The sequence below is a fragment of the Rhopalosiphum padi genome, chromosome 3 (assembly GCF_020882245.1).
Source record: "Rhopalosiphum padi isolate XX-2018 chromosome 3, ASM2088224v1, whole genome shotgun sequence".
Lineage (NCBI taxonomy): Eukaryota > Metazoa > Arthropoda > Insecta > Hemiptera > Aphididae > Rhopalosiphum > Rhopalosiphum padi.
Genome location: NC_083599.1, coordinates 44,905,528 through 44,921,865, shown reverse-complemented (window position 1 = coordinate 44,921,865; position 16,338 = coordinate 44,905,528). Strand labels below are relative to the sequence as shown.

General features: G+C 28.7%; 1 long non-coding RNA gene across 1 annotated transcript; it reads left to right on the top strand.

Moving 5' to 3' along the window:
• The first annotated feature begins 5,029 nt into the window (after nt 1-5,029).
• LOC132927961 (uncharacterized) lies at nt 5,030-6,355 on the top strand. The gene is made up of 3 exons (XR_009661915.1): nt 5,030-5,251; nt 5,481-5,791; nt 6,172-6,355. It is a non-coding gene; the product is annotated as an uncharacterized LOC132927961 (long non-coding RNA).
• The last annotated feature ends 9,983 nt before the right edge of the window (nt 6,356-16,338 follow it).

Below are 16,338 nucleotides of genomic sequence, written 5' to 3'. Positions count from 1 at the left end.
CAAATTTGTTTCTTCTATGTAGCTTTGAAAATGCCAATGTATATATAAATTAATAGTATACTTAACATTTTAGGTCCCATGAATATTGTTTTATATTATAACAATGTAATTAGCATCATTATTCATTGTTTAAGTATGGCATTTTGTCCAAATTTGAAATAGAAATGTCTATAAAAAAAAATTATGTTATTTAAATTATTAATTATTATTATCTCCATATAATATTTTACAAGCCGTCTATCCAAATATTCTCGATAGTGTTCACTGTCTTCATTTTGACAATACAACACCATTAATATATATTGAATGATTTTTTGTTCTCGATTTCCCGTTCAACCACAATAAGAAAAATGGCGGTTAGGTTCTTTCGACATGAAATGAAATACGTAATATTAAATTATGAGGTATTATAATTTCAAACTAAGGACTACAACCCTTTTTTTTTTTTAAAAATAACCATAATTAAATTCCCATAAGCACTTAGTTTTAAATGATTTTAAGATCAAAAATATTTTAAAATAAGAAATAAGAATTCATGGATATCATCATAGTTGAGATTTTTATTTTTTTATTTTACTAATATAAAACTACGATAGGTCAACAAGTACAATATAGAACAATAAAATTGTATAGCTCATAATTAAAAGATAATACTGATCAAATCTACAACCACGATTAAAGATATACGTTTGTATATCTTTAATCGTGTCTACAACTTACGACTCTTGTTATCATTTTTATCAAAAACTATTTACAAAAATAAATAATATGAACTTGGTATAAACTGGTAATGAATTAAAACATAATATTATTTATTTTGTGATGGTATAAGGTATTAACTATTTTTTGAATATTACATTACTGTAAACCTTGAGCAACAGTGCAACACAAATGTCTAATGTTTATTATAATAAAACGATTAATAATCATTATTTTTGTAAATTACATAATAATTATGAACTCGTACTAACTTAAATACTTAATAGGAATGCTTGAATGGACTTACGATATTATCAGTTCATTGGGGCATTAAGTTGAACCCCGATGACGTACTGGATATTTTGGCGAGAAAGCAAAAAGGAAAATTGACTTGATGTTATAATTTATGAAAAATATATTTTATTGTCTTTGAAAACCATTTATCTCATTTAATTTATAATATTAAATTAATATGATATTGTGATCTATGAGATTTAATGGTCAAGGTGGGCGTGGGGAGCATAGCCCCATTAGAACGATAATATAAACTTATATCCCAAACCCACCCCAGAACCAATTTCAAATTACGCCACTGTTTGTTCAGAATAACCACTAACAAAATAAGCTGTGATTTATTTTTTCAGTAAGACATTGACATGTAAACTAATGTCTAAAATGTCTTGGCAAAGTGTACACTTCCATGTTTTCATTAGTGAACTATGAAAGGTAAGATCACTAAGATACAATAATTATAAGAATAAAATATACTTTTTAATATAAAATACTTGTTAGGTGTAAGCTCCTAATCTATTAAAGGAATATGAGTAAAACGACAATCATAATGATAAAATCTCGTACAACGAATGCAGTTTATTAGTTCTTCAGTCCGTTGATTACAACAAGAACACTATACAAGTGGTTCATATTCTGAACTATCAGAATCTAAAATATAAAATTGAAATTAAATTAAACAATATTTAACATAAGCAACAACATTATTAATATTTTAATTTTTAATGATTAATATTATCAATAAGAGCGGGCCGATGTTGAAATGAAATAAAACAAACTGTGTGTGAGGTATTAACGAAATTATTTTTTTATTTTAAAGTTTAAAGTATGCCAATTACGTTTTAACTATAATATCATTCAAATGTCCACCACAGCTTCTCACAGTGGCACGAATCCGAGTGGTCCAATTTTCAATGACCCTGCCGCATAGATCTGGTTGAATTTGAGCAATGGCCTGGGTTATGTTTAATTTAAGGTCATCTGTCGATTGTGGCTTATTAGCATAGACCTGCGACTTCAAGAAACCCCACAAGAAAAAATCTAACGGGGTCAAATCACACGATCTCGGGGGCCAATTCACGTCACCTCGGCGAGAAATAACCATACCCTCAAATTTGTCTCTCAGAATGGCTATCGTGGCGTTCAATGTATGGCACGTAGCGCCATCTTGTTGAAACCACATATCGTTTATTTTGGGGAAAAAAAAATTTGTTAACATGGTTCTGTAACGCTCACCATTGACGGTGGTGGCCTCACCAACGTCGTTTTCAAAAAAGTACGGACCAATGATGCCACCAGCCCTAAATCCACACCAAACCGTAACTTTTTGTGGATGCATTGTTACCTGGTGAACCTCATGTGGATTCGTATCGCTCCGTATACGGCAATTTTGTTTGTTTACATAGCCATTCATCCAAAAATGCGCTTCGTCACTAAAGATGATTATTCTGCCGAAATTGGGATCGTCTTTCAAACGCTCCGAAACCCAGTCAGCGAACAAACGGCGTTGTCTATGGTCATTAATTTTGAGCTCCTGGGTCAGTTGGATCTTGTACGGGTGTAAGCCCAAGTCCCGGCGCAAAATTCGCCAAGTCGAAGACTTTGAAAGACCGAGTTTTTGTGCACGGCGAGGAATTGATTGCCCCGGGTTCTCCTGCACACTTTCACGTACCGCGGCGATGTTATCGGCCGATCTGGAGGTTCTTTGACGTACGGGTGTTATTTGATCGTTAACCGAACCTGTTGTATTAAATTTCGCTACCAAACGTTGGAGAGTTGACTTTTAAGGGCCACCACGTCGGCCGTAAAAAGGACGTAACGAGCGCAATGTTTAAGTTATCGAACTTTGATTTTGATAGAAAAGTTTTTCATTTGGACGTGCTGCTCAATAGTGTAACTCGCCATGATGATTTGGCACGTATGACTGAATAATTTACAATAAAATATAAAGACGTAAACAGAACAATTAGGCCATACAGCGCAGATAACATCGACCGGCATTAATTGAAAAACCTGTTACATTCATTTCGTTATCTACAATTTCTGTCTTAACCTGTGTCATAGTACTTAAGCTGGGAGGCTGCTAATAATAATTTAATAAAAAATATATAAATATGTTATACACACTAGACGTGTTCCGGGTACTCGATATCATATTCAGTACCCACCAATACTCGGTACCCGGTGTACAGCTACATTTTTTCCTTGTAATATACCCGGTACTCGATTATTTTATTAATTAAAAAAAAATGTGTCCCCGCAAATTAGAACGATAATATAAACTTATATCCCAAACCCACCCCAGGACCAATTCCAAATTACGCCACTGTTTGTTCAGAATAACCACTAACAAAATAAGCTGTGATTTATTTTTTCAGTAAGACATTGACATGTAAACTAATGTCTAAAATGTCTTGGCAAAGTGTACACTTCCATGTTTTCATTAGTGAACTATGAAAGGTAAGATCACTAAGATACAATAATTATAAGAATAAAATATACTTTTTAATATAAAATACTTGTTAGGTGTAAGCTCCTAATCGATTAAAGGAATATGAGTAAAACGACAATCATAATGATAAAATCTCTTACAACGAATGCAGTTTATTAGTTCTTCAGTCCGTTGATTACAACAAGAACACTATACAAGTGGTTCATATTATGAACTATCAGAATCTAAAATATAAAATTGAAATTAAATTAAACAATATTTAACATAAGCAACAACATTATTAATATTTTAATTTTCAATGATTAATATTATCCCTGAATCTACATTCATTTCGTTATCTACAATTTCTGTCTTAACCTGTGTCATAGTACTTAAGCTGGGAGGCTGCTAATAATAATTTAATAAAAAATATATAAATATGTTATACACACTAGAGGTGTTCCGGGTACTCGATATCATATTCAGTACCCACCAATACTCGTTACCCGGCGTGTTATTAAAATTTGACTTGGATGGTACCCGGTGTACAGCTACATTTTTTCCTTGTAATATACCCGGTACTCGATTATTTTATTAATTAAAAAAAAATGTGTCCCCGCAATCGACAAAACGAAAATATTTTATAAATTTATAATAATAATACATTACATTATCGCGCCGTGGCAGAAAATAGAAATAGAATATTTCCAAGATTTATTAACTATTGTCATGGTCATAAATGATAATCATACGTTTACCGATAACGATTTAAAAATAGAGTTACCACGCACAGCCGCGGCTTAATAATGTTGTTCTATACTTCTATCTTGTTTATCTACCATCTACTATTAATAATCTTAGGATATATATATTATTAATATTATTAATTATTGGCTGTAGCTTGTTGCTACAATTCTCAGTTGACAGTTAGTTGTTTTTGATAATTTTGAAATTATGGACGATGCAAAAGTTGCAAATAGTGATGTTGAATTTGGTGAAAAAGAGACATTTAATAATGGTACGTACTTTTTAAAATTGTATTATACATAATATTATATAACATCATGCTAATTGGCAATTAGATGGATATTTGTAATTTTGACTACTCCACCAACCTAATGGACCACCATTAATAGAAATGGACTCTAAACTGCAGTAGTTTTCATATTCCGCTACTAAATTTTTGTTGAAATTACATACTAATATATTATTATAATACTTATATAGAGCCATTACAAACGTCAAGAAGTAACAAATCGAGTTTAATTTGGGATTATTTTAAAAATTGTAATGAACTCAATAAAGCTGCATGTAATCATTGTAAACAAAAAATTTACAAAGGACTTGGAAAAAAAGCAACTACTTCATCAATGAGGAAACATTTAAAGTCCAAACATAAAAAGTTGTTGGACCCATTGTTAACGTTTGAAGTAGGTTCAAAATAAAAAAATACCTATTACTTAATACCTACAACCTAGTTTATCTGTATGACATATATATGTTGTAATTATTTTTAGCTAATAATTAATAATTATAATATATAGAATAAGTTTTACGACATAATTAATTATATTATTTGTTTATCTTATTAATTGTTTTAAGGAATTAAAAAAAGAAACTATAGCTAAGGATAATATTCAAAGCGGAAAACTTTAGGTGTCTCTTTATGAGTCAGTAAACAAAAAAATTTGCTGGGATATTAATGATGCTAAGTCAAAAAAGATTCACAAAATTATTGGTGAAATGATTTGTGTGGACAATGAACCGTTCAATATGGTTGAACGTTCAGGATTCAATAAACTTATGTCATTTGTCAAACCACAGTAAAAGGTATGTGTAAAGTAAAGTAAATATTAATTATTATGACCCTAGTTAGCCTAGTTTAATATCCTACCTTACTTAAGTTTATTAATGTAATATACCAATATTCTGACTTGGTCACTTTTGGATATCAATGATACCATATTATAAAAGTGTCATTGTTATTAAATATTAATTATTACTTATTAGTTATTTACCTATATTATTTATTAAATAATAAGTTAATTAAAATTTTTAGATGCCTGGTCGAAAATATTTCACAGAAACTGTTATTCTTCAAATGTATACTGAATTGAAAATAAAAATAATGAGTACACTGGAAACGGTTACTGCTGTGTCACTTACTTCTGATATCTGGACTTGCAGCTATAGCAACGAAAGTTTTATTAGTTTTACATGTCACTGGATCTCTGACGATTTTAAACAACAGCATTGTACCTTAAATGTAAAGCACTTTCCCGGAAGACACACTGGTTTTGCTATTAAAAATACTTTAGAAAAACTATTAAATGAATGGAATTTGGAGGGCAAGATTCATTTATTAATACGGTGAGAAATATTTAATAGTTTTGATAATTGTACTAATTGTAGGTTTGATACTTTGGTGGTATTAAGTATTAACTATTATTTATAATATTTAAATATTATATAATATATATTATTAGTAGTTAATACATTTTATAATTTCTGTACAATTGAGTGAGTACTTAATGGATACAAATACATTAATTAAAAAGTTTTAGTTTTAAATTCATATTTATTATTTATTTTTCCCTTATTTAGTAATTTCTTAGGGCATCGAATCCTTAGCCTAATACCAGGCCCTAAGTAGTAACTAATTGCCAGTGATAAATGATAACTCTGATAATTAATATTAATTGTTGAAAAATAAAAATTATCCTTATAAATAATATTTATGTTGTTTTTAGTGATAATGGTGCTAATATGACACAATTCATCTTCTTATAACAGAGTCTATAAAAAGTCAGAAATCAGTCCAAGATCTCTTAGTTCGCGCCAGAAAAGTTTGTACTCATTTCCATCACTCATCATCAGCTACTGATAAACTGAAATTAATACAAATTATTCTAGGAGTTCAACCTAAGAAGGTTATTCAAGATATTTGCACTAGGTATAATACATATATTATTATTATATCTATGGCATCATTCATTATTAATTTTTAAAAAATCTAATAAATAATATTTTTAATTTTAGGTGAAATTCTAGTTTTTATATGCTAGAACGTTTATTTAATTTAAAAAATTCAGTTTTAATTTTCACATCTGAGTCTCCATCAAGTCTGCCAACATTTAATGCGAATGATTGGACTGTCCATTTCCATAAATGGTGATCCATTAGGTTGATGGAGTAGTCAAAATGACAAATATCCATGTATTGGAAACAGGCAGCTACTCAAAAAATATTTGTCTGTTCCTGCATCAAGTGTTTATTCTGAAAGGTCATTTTCAGAGGCCGAGTTAGTTTATGAAGCTAAACAAAGTACACCCCATCCTGAGAATATTGATATTAGTACACGCCACTTAAACGAACAACACAAATTAAAAAACATTCTATAAGATAGGTAAGTTATTGTGTGAAGCGAGTAAATTTAAACGTATAAGATAGGAAATTACCGCGACACAGGGCGTCAGGGCCTAACGACTTCGACAAATTAAAATCTTTATTGCAATTACTTTAGAACATCTCTTACTTATAATAAACTTTGAATTGTCTATCACACATATACTAGTTAACAATGTATTTCATTATAAATTGTAAAAATATTCCAACTTAAAAATAGTAAAAAATAGTTTATATTTATTAATTTATATTTTATATATTGCTTGATGTTATTAATTATTATTTCATTAATAACATATGTAAACAAAATAATACAATTATCCAAAAGATTGATGTTGTCTTTATTATAATATTTAAGAGTACTATTAAAAACATATTATTAAAATGTTTTCACAAAATAGAACTGCTGGATATTAATGTTCTATGTTGTATGTTTGAAAGACAGAACTCTCGTTTCTTAGAAGTTAGAACATTGTGCCTGATAAGTGTACTGTTGTAAATTTTTTATTCAGGCACAGTTGAATAAAGGAACATAATTTCACCGGTAATTGTTGGTAGTCTTCAAGACGAGTATCAAACATTTTAGCAGACTAATTGACAGTCACGGCAACAGCAGCAAACAACAAAAACGTGGTTGACGGCGAGTTTTCAGTAATTTGTGGTTACAAGAAAAATACGTACCTAGATACAACACAAAAATCACGGAACGCTGTGTTACTTGGGTGCGTGATAGGCTAGTGGATAATTGAAAAGTAAAGAAAAAAAGTAGACTATTATGTTATTAAAAATCTTATATTTACCGCAGGGGCATGCAAAGGACTGGATCCAAGATGACGTTAAAAGTAAAACAATTAAAACTCAGAATGGCGAATGCCATACGCATAGGCTACGTAGGTAATGGTATATGGTATGGTATGTCGTTATAGCGTCTATAAGTTAACGTCGTCTAACTAGTGGCGTCGGGTCATCGATATTAGAAAATACATATGGCATTAGAAATACCATGACTAAAAAAGTAAATAACATATGTTATATATATGAGTATGGTACATTTTAAGTACTAAATATTTGTAAAAACATTAGTAGGTATTTCATAATAATGAGTGTTACATAAAAGGTATCACCATTAACTACATATTTAAATTCATTATTTATATGTAGATATGTATTCTACAATATTCTGTAGATATTATTTTTAAATAACACTGTTTACGAATAGAAATTTGCAAAATGGATTTATATATTTGGGCTATTAAAACAGAAATATTTGAAGATGTATTTATTGAATTTGAAAAGGTTAAAAATACAGTTTTACTATTATTTAAAGTTTAATTACTGGTTATTGGTTTTTGGCTAAATTTATTACTGAATATCTGAATCCAATGTATTAGATTTATTTCCTCTTGCACAGTGATTGGTCATTAAAGAACTGCATTAAAAATTAAAACAATCGTTATTAAAAATACCTTGGTTGATACACCATATTAAACTTGTTATTAAATAATTTTTAGCATCAATTATAAATAATATAGTAATATAGTATAGTAGGTTGTAGGTACAACAAAATATTTTCTCACAGTTACAATATTTACATTAAAATAATCTTTATTTATAAGAATGTGAACCGCCCTTTATACAAATAAACTATATATGTTTAAATGTTCATATTTTAATCAAACAGTCTTATTAACAATTAAATTATAGGTAGCATTAGAAATACCATGACTAAAAAAGTAAATAACATAATATGTACAAAGTATCAAGATAAAATATGATTCATATCAATGTAATATTTAAACTAAAGCAATATTTAATTATAAGAATGTGAACCGCCTTTTATACAAATAAACTATATATATTTTCATTTTCACATTTTAATCAAACACTCTTATTAACTATTAAGTTATAGAGGTAGCATTAGAAATACCACGACTAAAAAAGTAAATAACATATGTTATATGTACAAAGGGTACTTTCCTGTTATACGAGACTACGGCTATTTTCGCGACTACCTCCGTTACACAAGACTACCACGGTTGTTTTGTGAAACCTATGTGAAACCCTAATGCACCTGCATATTTAATTCTTTGATATTTTTTTAATCAGTAGGTATTGTTGGGATGGCTATATTCGAATTATATAATATATAAAAAAAGGATTTAACTATCCAGTAATCATTTGTAATGTAGGTATATGTATTACACAACACACGCTACATCAGTACGGTCACTAAAAACAATAAAATAATAATTATAATGAATACAAAAATAATAGTAGTAAAAAATGGTAAATCCACAAATAAAAAATGATGGCCACATTTACGAATTATATATAAAAAAAATGTAATAATATTAGTGTCGTATAACTAGTTAAACTTGTAATTCAAATTAGTTATATCTAATGATAATCATCAATCACACTATCATTACAATTTTAAAGTCAATTACAAATTACTTACTCTTCGGCTAAAGTACGACAATAATTCATTTTTATGTAATTTCTAGAACAATGTCTACTGCAACATTCTTCGGTGATCCGTTTTTGCATTTGATGTCCACTACCTGTAAATACAGGTAAATGATTATTCTTGTTAAATAGAGATATTTAATAAACCTATGTAAATAATATAATATATAATGAGTTTACTTGATTATTGGATAGTAATATTTACACCATTCTTCAAATCACAGTTTATTATAAAATAATATAAATTAAATATATTTTATAACTAATAATAAAAATATATAACAATTATTAAATTAATATTTATCCTTATATCATAATAGATTCTATAGAAAAATTATATTAACCATTGTGGTCATAGTAATCACCCCCACACAAAATGTCAAGCTTTCGTGTCAAATGCTGGCCCCAAAACTGTTGTATCCGATTCATGTAATGCTCATTATGGTGCAACGGATGCAAGGGTGTCCCCATAACAATGTTCAAATATACGATTAGGATAATAGTGGTTATAATTGTTGTCTTCATTTATATCTGAAACATAGAAAACATAATATGGATTATAAGTATACATGTATAACTACAATTAAATTAAAATAATTTTTAAGTATCGCCCTTGTGTGTTAAACTATAAAAGAAATTGTTTGGTTGTTTCAATGTCATCAATAATTTTTAATTTAACCAATTTTTGATCATATTACATCTTGATAGTAGTTCGCGATTTTTTGAATATTCATAATCAATCAATATCATTAACACTCAAAACTTAAAAAAAGACTATATAATTAAGTAACTTCTAAGATACCTTTTTATGATAATAAAATGAAAAAAAAAATTTTTAATACTAATAAAATCTTGGTAAAGTCACTAAGTCAAAATGTAACAACCTGCCCCAGAGTGGGGTAAATTGTTACAGTCTATATTTTGAAATATTATTACCCAAAATAAATAAGAAATCAGCAGTAAGAGTAATGATAACATATTTCATAATAATAAATACCTATACCAAGGTGGCAAGGTATACAATAAAATATAAACAATTCTTCATTTTTAAATTATTCTTTATTATCTAATTTAAAAACATAATAAATAATAACAAAATATAAATAAAAAATTTTTCTTTTTTATAACAAAAACCTAATTACCATTTAATAAAATAATAATTAACCACTTTTAGTTATTAGTATTTATATTGATGCAGTCTTATTGAATACAAATCAATATAAGTAACTGCCTTATTTAAAAATAAAATAAATAATAACAAAATATAAATAAACAATTTTCTTTTTTTATAACAAAAACATAATTAACATTTAATAAAATAATAGAACCATTTGTTATTAATATTTGTCTATGTCTGAAGTGCAATTCTTACAATTAAAAAATAATAAGTTTTGTTTTCCAGCACATTTTTCATGTGCCCATTTCTTACATGAAGTACACTCAATCCAATCTTCTCCCTTGCGACTCTTTGAATAGGCACCCAAACAAACTATACAAAAATATTCATCCTCTTCATCTGAACTCACTACATTAGTCTTAGATTTTGATTTTTTCTTAGGTTTATTTTTGGTGTTCGATTCTACAAAGTTTCTTTTTTTTAACCCTTTGTAGACCAACCATAAAATAAATATGAATTTTCAAATTTTTTTTACCCAATATTTTTTTTTATACTTACTTAAAAAGAGAGAAAAAAATTTTTTTTTTTTTTTCAAAACCCAAATTTGACTTACGATGGTGGTACTACAGAGTACCGTCGGTCAAATTCACAATTTTAACATGGTACTCATAAGTACCGTTGGGCCCTATCTATGATACATTTTATATATTTTTCTTACCTGAGGTTATATTTTGAGTTTAAAAATAAATTTCCATACCTTTTAATAAATTTAAAAAAAGTTCTAGGTCTTCGATAATTAAAATATCGTATAAAATAAATTACACTTAACAAGTTATTAAAAAGTTGCTATTGATGTAGAATTTTTAAGTCCTGTAATTAATTGTAGAAATGTACTTGGTTTTCAATATTTAGAATACCTTATAAAATATGTTATAAAAAAAGTACTATCGTTATAATAATTTCATTTATTAACATTATTAAGAGCATACATGACAAAAAATTATTCATTACAGTTTATGTCATGATATTCAGCAAAACAATTTTTCTTGTCATTACAACATAAGAAAACGTTACACGTTAAACATTTTGAGAATGGTCTTGATTGTAGTTGATATTTAAATGAACATAATTCACATCGACCACGACTTTTAGTGAATTTTGGCCAATGAATTCCTCGATTATGCAACCTGACGTCTTTAGAAACTGATAGCTGTTTTCCTCTTCTTTTTTTCGGTACTTCAGTGTTTTCTGTATTCTTACGTTTTTGAAATAAATGTGCTCGAGACGGAGTAATAACTTCTTTTTCAGATAAAAGGCCCTGTACAACTTGACGCCGAAATACCAAAAGTGGTATTTTTCCATGCCGTTCCTTATAAATTACGAATGCGTTTATGAACATTATATCTAGAATACCCCAAAATAATCTGTGCCACCATTTTTTTGACTTCCGATCTACTCCATACGACGTGCGCAATTGATCTGCGTGATCTACGCCACCCATAAAACGATTGTAGTCTTTGACAATTTGCGGACATGTGACATTATTTTTTTCCCCAGTTTTGTTTTTACGTAAAACTGTTGTTACCTCAGAGCCATGATAATTTGATGCAAAATGAACAGTTTTTGTGTCTTTCCACTTAAAGACGCTAATACCTAAATCAGATATGCGGTAGTCATAAGTTCCCCTTTTAGATTTTGTATCATCAGCCAATTTTGGTAAACCTTTACGATTTGGTCGAATAGTGCCATAAGCTAAACAACCTTCGAGTTTAAGTTTTTCTAAAAGAGGAATAGACGTAAAATAATTGTCAAAAATGAAGCATCTATTTTTATTCCACTCACTTTTAGACAGTTGCAGTACGATTCTTTCTCCAAGCCCAAAATGTTTGAATTCGTCAGACACTTGTTCATCTTTACCTTGGTATATTTTAAAATTGTTTATATAACCATTCTGATCAGACATACACCATATTTTATAACCACGCTTTATCGGCTTCATGGGGTTGTATTGCTTCATACTACTTCTTCCCTTAAAAACTATCATAGACTCGTCTATTGATAATTCCCTCGTGCCATAATATGATTTAGAAAATTTTTCAGTACAATAATCAATCAATGGATTAAGTTTAAAAAGTTTGTCTGTATTATTTGGAGGAATTAAAGTGTTGTCCTGGACATGTAAATTTGATAATATTAGATCAAACCTATTTCGTGGCATTGTACTAGATATTAAATTAACACCAAGATCTGGACAAGTTGACCAATAGTTTTTCCAGCTAGGTAATTTATGATAACCCATAAAAAAATTAATTCCAATAAAATTCAACATTTCGTGTCGTTTTATGTTCAGTATTTTATCTCTTTGAGTACCATATAAATTTGTTTGAAAAACAAGATGATCGAGAAAGCCGTCTAAAAGTTCAAGAAAAACCGATGTAGCCGTTTCACCATGAAAAAGTTCATCTACTGGTCCAGTTGGAAGGCAATAATTTGGTATATCAGTTGTTTTATTTTTTTTAGACCATTTTCGATTAGGTTCATAATATGATTCTTCAGTTTCGTCAGTATTTGTAGTTATTGAGGAAGTTATAGAGTCCGAACTTTTATTTTTATTTTTTTTATTTGTCTGTAATAAGTTTTTTTTAATTTTTTTTAACTGGGGCAGAAAGTTAGTAGATGGGCCTGGAACCGGAGTCGCAGGTACATTTATAACGACTGGCTCTTGAGTTTCTACAGTGGGTAAATGTGATTGTACGTCAGTATCCAAAACTACTAAATAGTCGTCGAAGGGATTATTTTCCATCGATTCGGCAACTTCATCAACATAGGGTAAACTAAAATCATTATCTGATTCGCAATCAATATTTTCATCATCCGAGATCTCTTCATCTGTTAGCATGTTATTATCCAATGGAAATTCTTCATTCAGCCAGTTATGTATATTTTCGTCTTCATTAATATTAGTCATATTTGTACGGCAATTTAATGATCAAATTATAAAATAATAATGGATCAAAAAGACAAACACACGACGCAAGCGAGTACGCGACAATAAACGCTACAGACACGAAAACACGACGCGTCAGACGCGACGACACTTGCTGACCGACGGTACGCACAAGTCCAATTGATTATAATCGCATTATAAACATGAAATCTATATAAAAACATTTTAACCAAGTAATATAATTAATCTACACACACATGCCAACATAATTGCCGTTTTATAATTTAAATGCAATGATTATTGATAAATATAAACGATAATATTGTACGAGCAATCTCCCGATACCGATTTCAAGAAAATCCCATCCAAAAATAGTCATTACGTAGTTATTAAATAGAATTATGTCTTACTTTTTTTTTTTTTCGATAGATATAGTGGTACTGTAGAGTACCGACGGGAAATAACGTACAAATTGTATCATATTGATTTTATATATATTTTAAAAGTGATGGTACTTACATGTACCGTCGGTCGACAAAGGGTTAATCTCAAATTTTTGGCTTCCTTTTTTCTATTGCTTATTTCCTGTTCTTCTCTTAATTTTTCTTTTTCTGGTGTGTCAGTAAGTATTGTAGATTTCATTTTTTTTCTTGCACGGTTGTTTTTTCTATCTCCTGCTTTTGGAAAAGGTCTGATTTCACTAGGTGTTATTATTTCGGTTATACTTGTAGATGCATTAAAACTTTGTGGTGTATTGACTGTTAATTGTGGTAGTGTATTGGACGTTAAATTAGTGTCAATGTTTTCAATTTGATTAATTATTGGCTGTTCAGTATTATGGTTTTCACCATCCGTAGTGTATGTTCTATCAGTAACAGAAGAACATAAATAATCTTCATCTGTAAAAATATTTCTATTATATGGCCAAATGCCTGTTTTTTTATATCCAGAAAGTATTTTTTTTTATTTTTTGGTGTAGCTGCCAGTGGGAGAGCCTCTTTTACTATAGCTGGTATATTATAAATACTAAAATACATATTGGAACACCAGGGTGCGAGTCCATCCACCCACTTGCTGCAGTAAAAATAAGGTCTTTAAGTCATATATTAATTAAACTGGTATCAATTCCAATAGATAATTAAATAAGGAGTGTAAATAATGTAAAAAAAACTATATTTTATTGTTTTGTTTATTTTTATAGATCTAAACGTGTCATCTAGTTATACGATCCATACATCCAAGAAAGAAAGTGAAATTAAAAAAAAAAGCTGGCTTAGTTTTAAAAAAAATTTCTAATCTACTAAAACTATTGAACATAGGTACTTACAATACTAATTATACAATACTGATTGTATTTTAAGAGGGGTCATAGAATTCAAAGGTGCAGATAAAGCTGGACTAAGGGTGAATCCTGGCCACTATACAGCATATGTTTTGAGGATAAATGGAACTTGGGAACATTATGATGATACATTTTCTATTTCAGCAAAACTAAAGATGTCATCATTATTACAAATGTTATTTGCTTTGTTAGTACTTGGAACATGTAAAATTAAAGTAGAATCTTGTGATGCACAATTAGTTCCAGAGTTTGTGGCTATTTGACTTAATTCTGTATGTACAATCAATCTTTTATATGATGCTTCAGATTGTGAGGCTGTTGTATTGTTATTAAATCCTCCACGTGTTCTAATAAATGAAAAAAACATTCCATGTGGTCGTGGGAAGTCTTGTATGTAAGTAAAAATAAATTTCTTTTGTTTTTATATTTTCTTTAAAAAAATTGCTCACACTAGTTAAACAAATGATCAGCCCTAAAAATCCTGTTTTTCTTTTTGATTCAATTACAGGAATGTGATTAAATTTATTTTCTTGTTGGTTCCATACTTTAGTTTACAAAGATTTTAAGTATTCTATTGCCGTACTGATAAATCCATCCACAAAAATCTCTTTGTCTAATTTAATTGGTTTTTTGTATTCAGTTTGTCCCAAAAAGTTCCTCGTATTCAAAAAATCAAAAATATTATTTATCATCCTACAAAAAATATGGTTGACTCGCTATTCGAAAATTATTTCAGTCTGATATCAACAACCGAAACTAATAAACCTAATATAATTCATTTAATAATATTACTTTGAATTAATATCGAATGTGTTTTATTTATTCTAAGCTATAATAATATCACAGAATATAATATTATACTATTATAACACTATGAAATCTAAAAAATGAAAAAAATTAAGCAAAAAACACGGCTTAATCTACCAAAATCACGGAAGAAAGATGTAGAGATAAACACTTTTCCATGATTATTTACCTTCTACATAAGTTTATTATTGCTGAAATCATAAGGGCTAAACACGCGGTCCATCTATATTATATTTATAGCTTAATAGGAGCTCGAACTAAAATTTTATTTTAAACATTTATATTAATAAAAATTAATAGCTTCATACTATAATAATATAATATTATATCGATGATCGACACGGGAGAAGAGTCTAAGAGACACGGCTTAATCTATTGGATGAAAAAATATATATTACATACACTGCGCGTGTGCAAAAACAGCTATTTTTTAGTCTTACAACAACAATATTTAATAAATGATATAAACACAATTTTTTAAGGGGCAAGCAACGTTTATGCGTGACATGCTCGTACTCGGTACCCGAATTTTCGTAGGAATATAGAATTCTAAACACGGTGTGATAGGAATGATAAGATTGTAGTACAACTGACAGAGATAAGTATAAACGTCAAAATTATTTTAAAAACTTGATCAAATTGCATTATATATACACGTAAATTATAATTCAAAGCTAATTAAAAATATGAACAGGATAAAAAAAAAGTATTCTATGAAAAAATGCCGTATTATTATAAAAAGTTATTGCTTAGGTATCAGAAAAAAATTGATATTACCAAAAAAATTTTTGAAAATTAATTGTCACTTAAACCCTTTTGCTGTGTCGCCAATT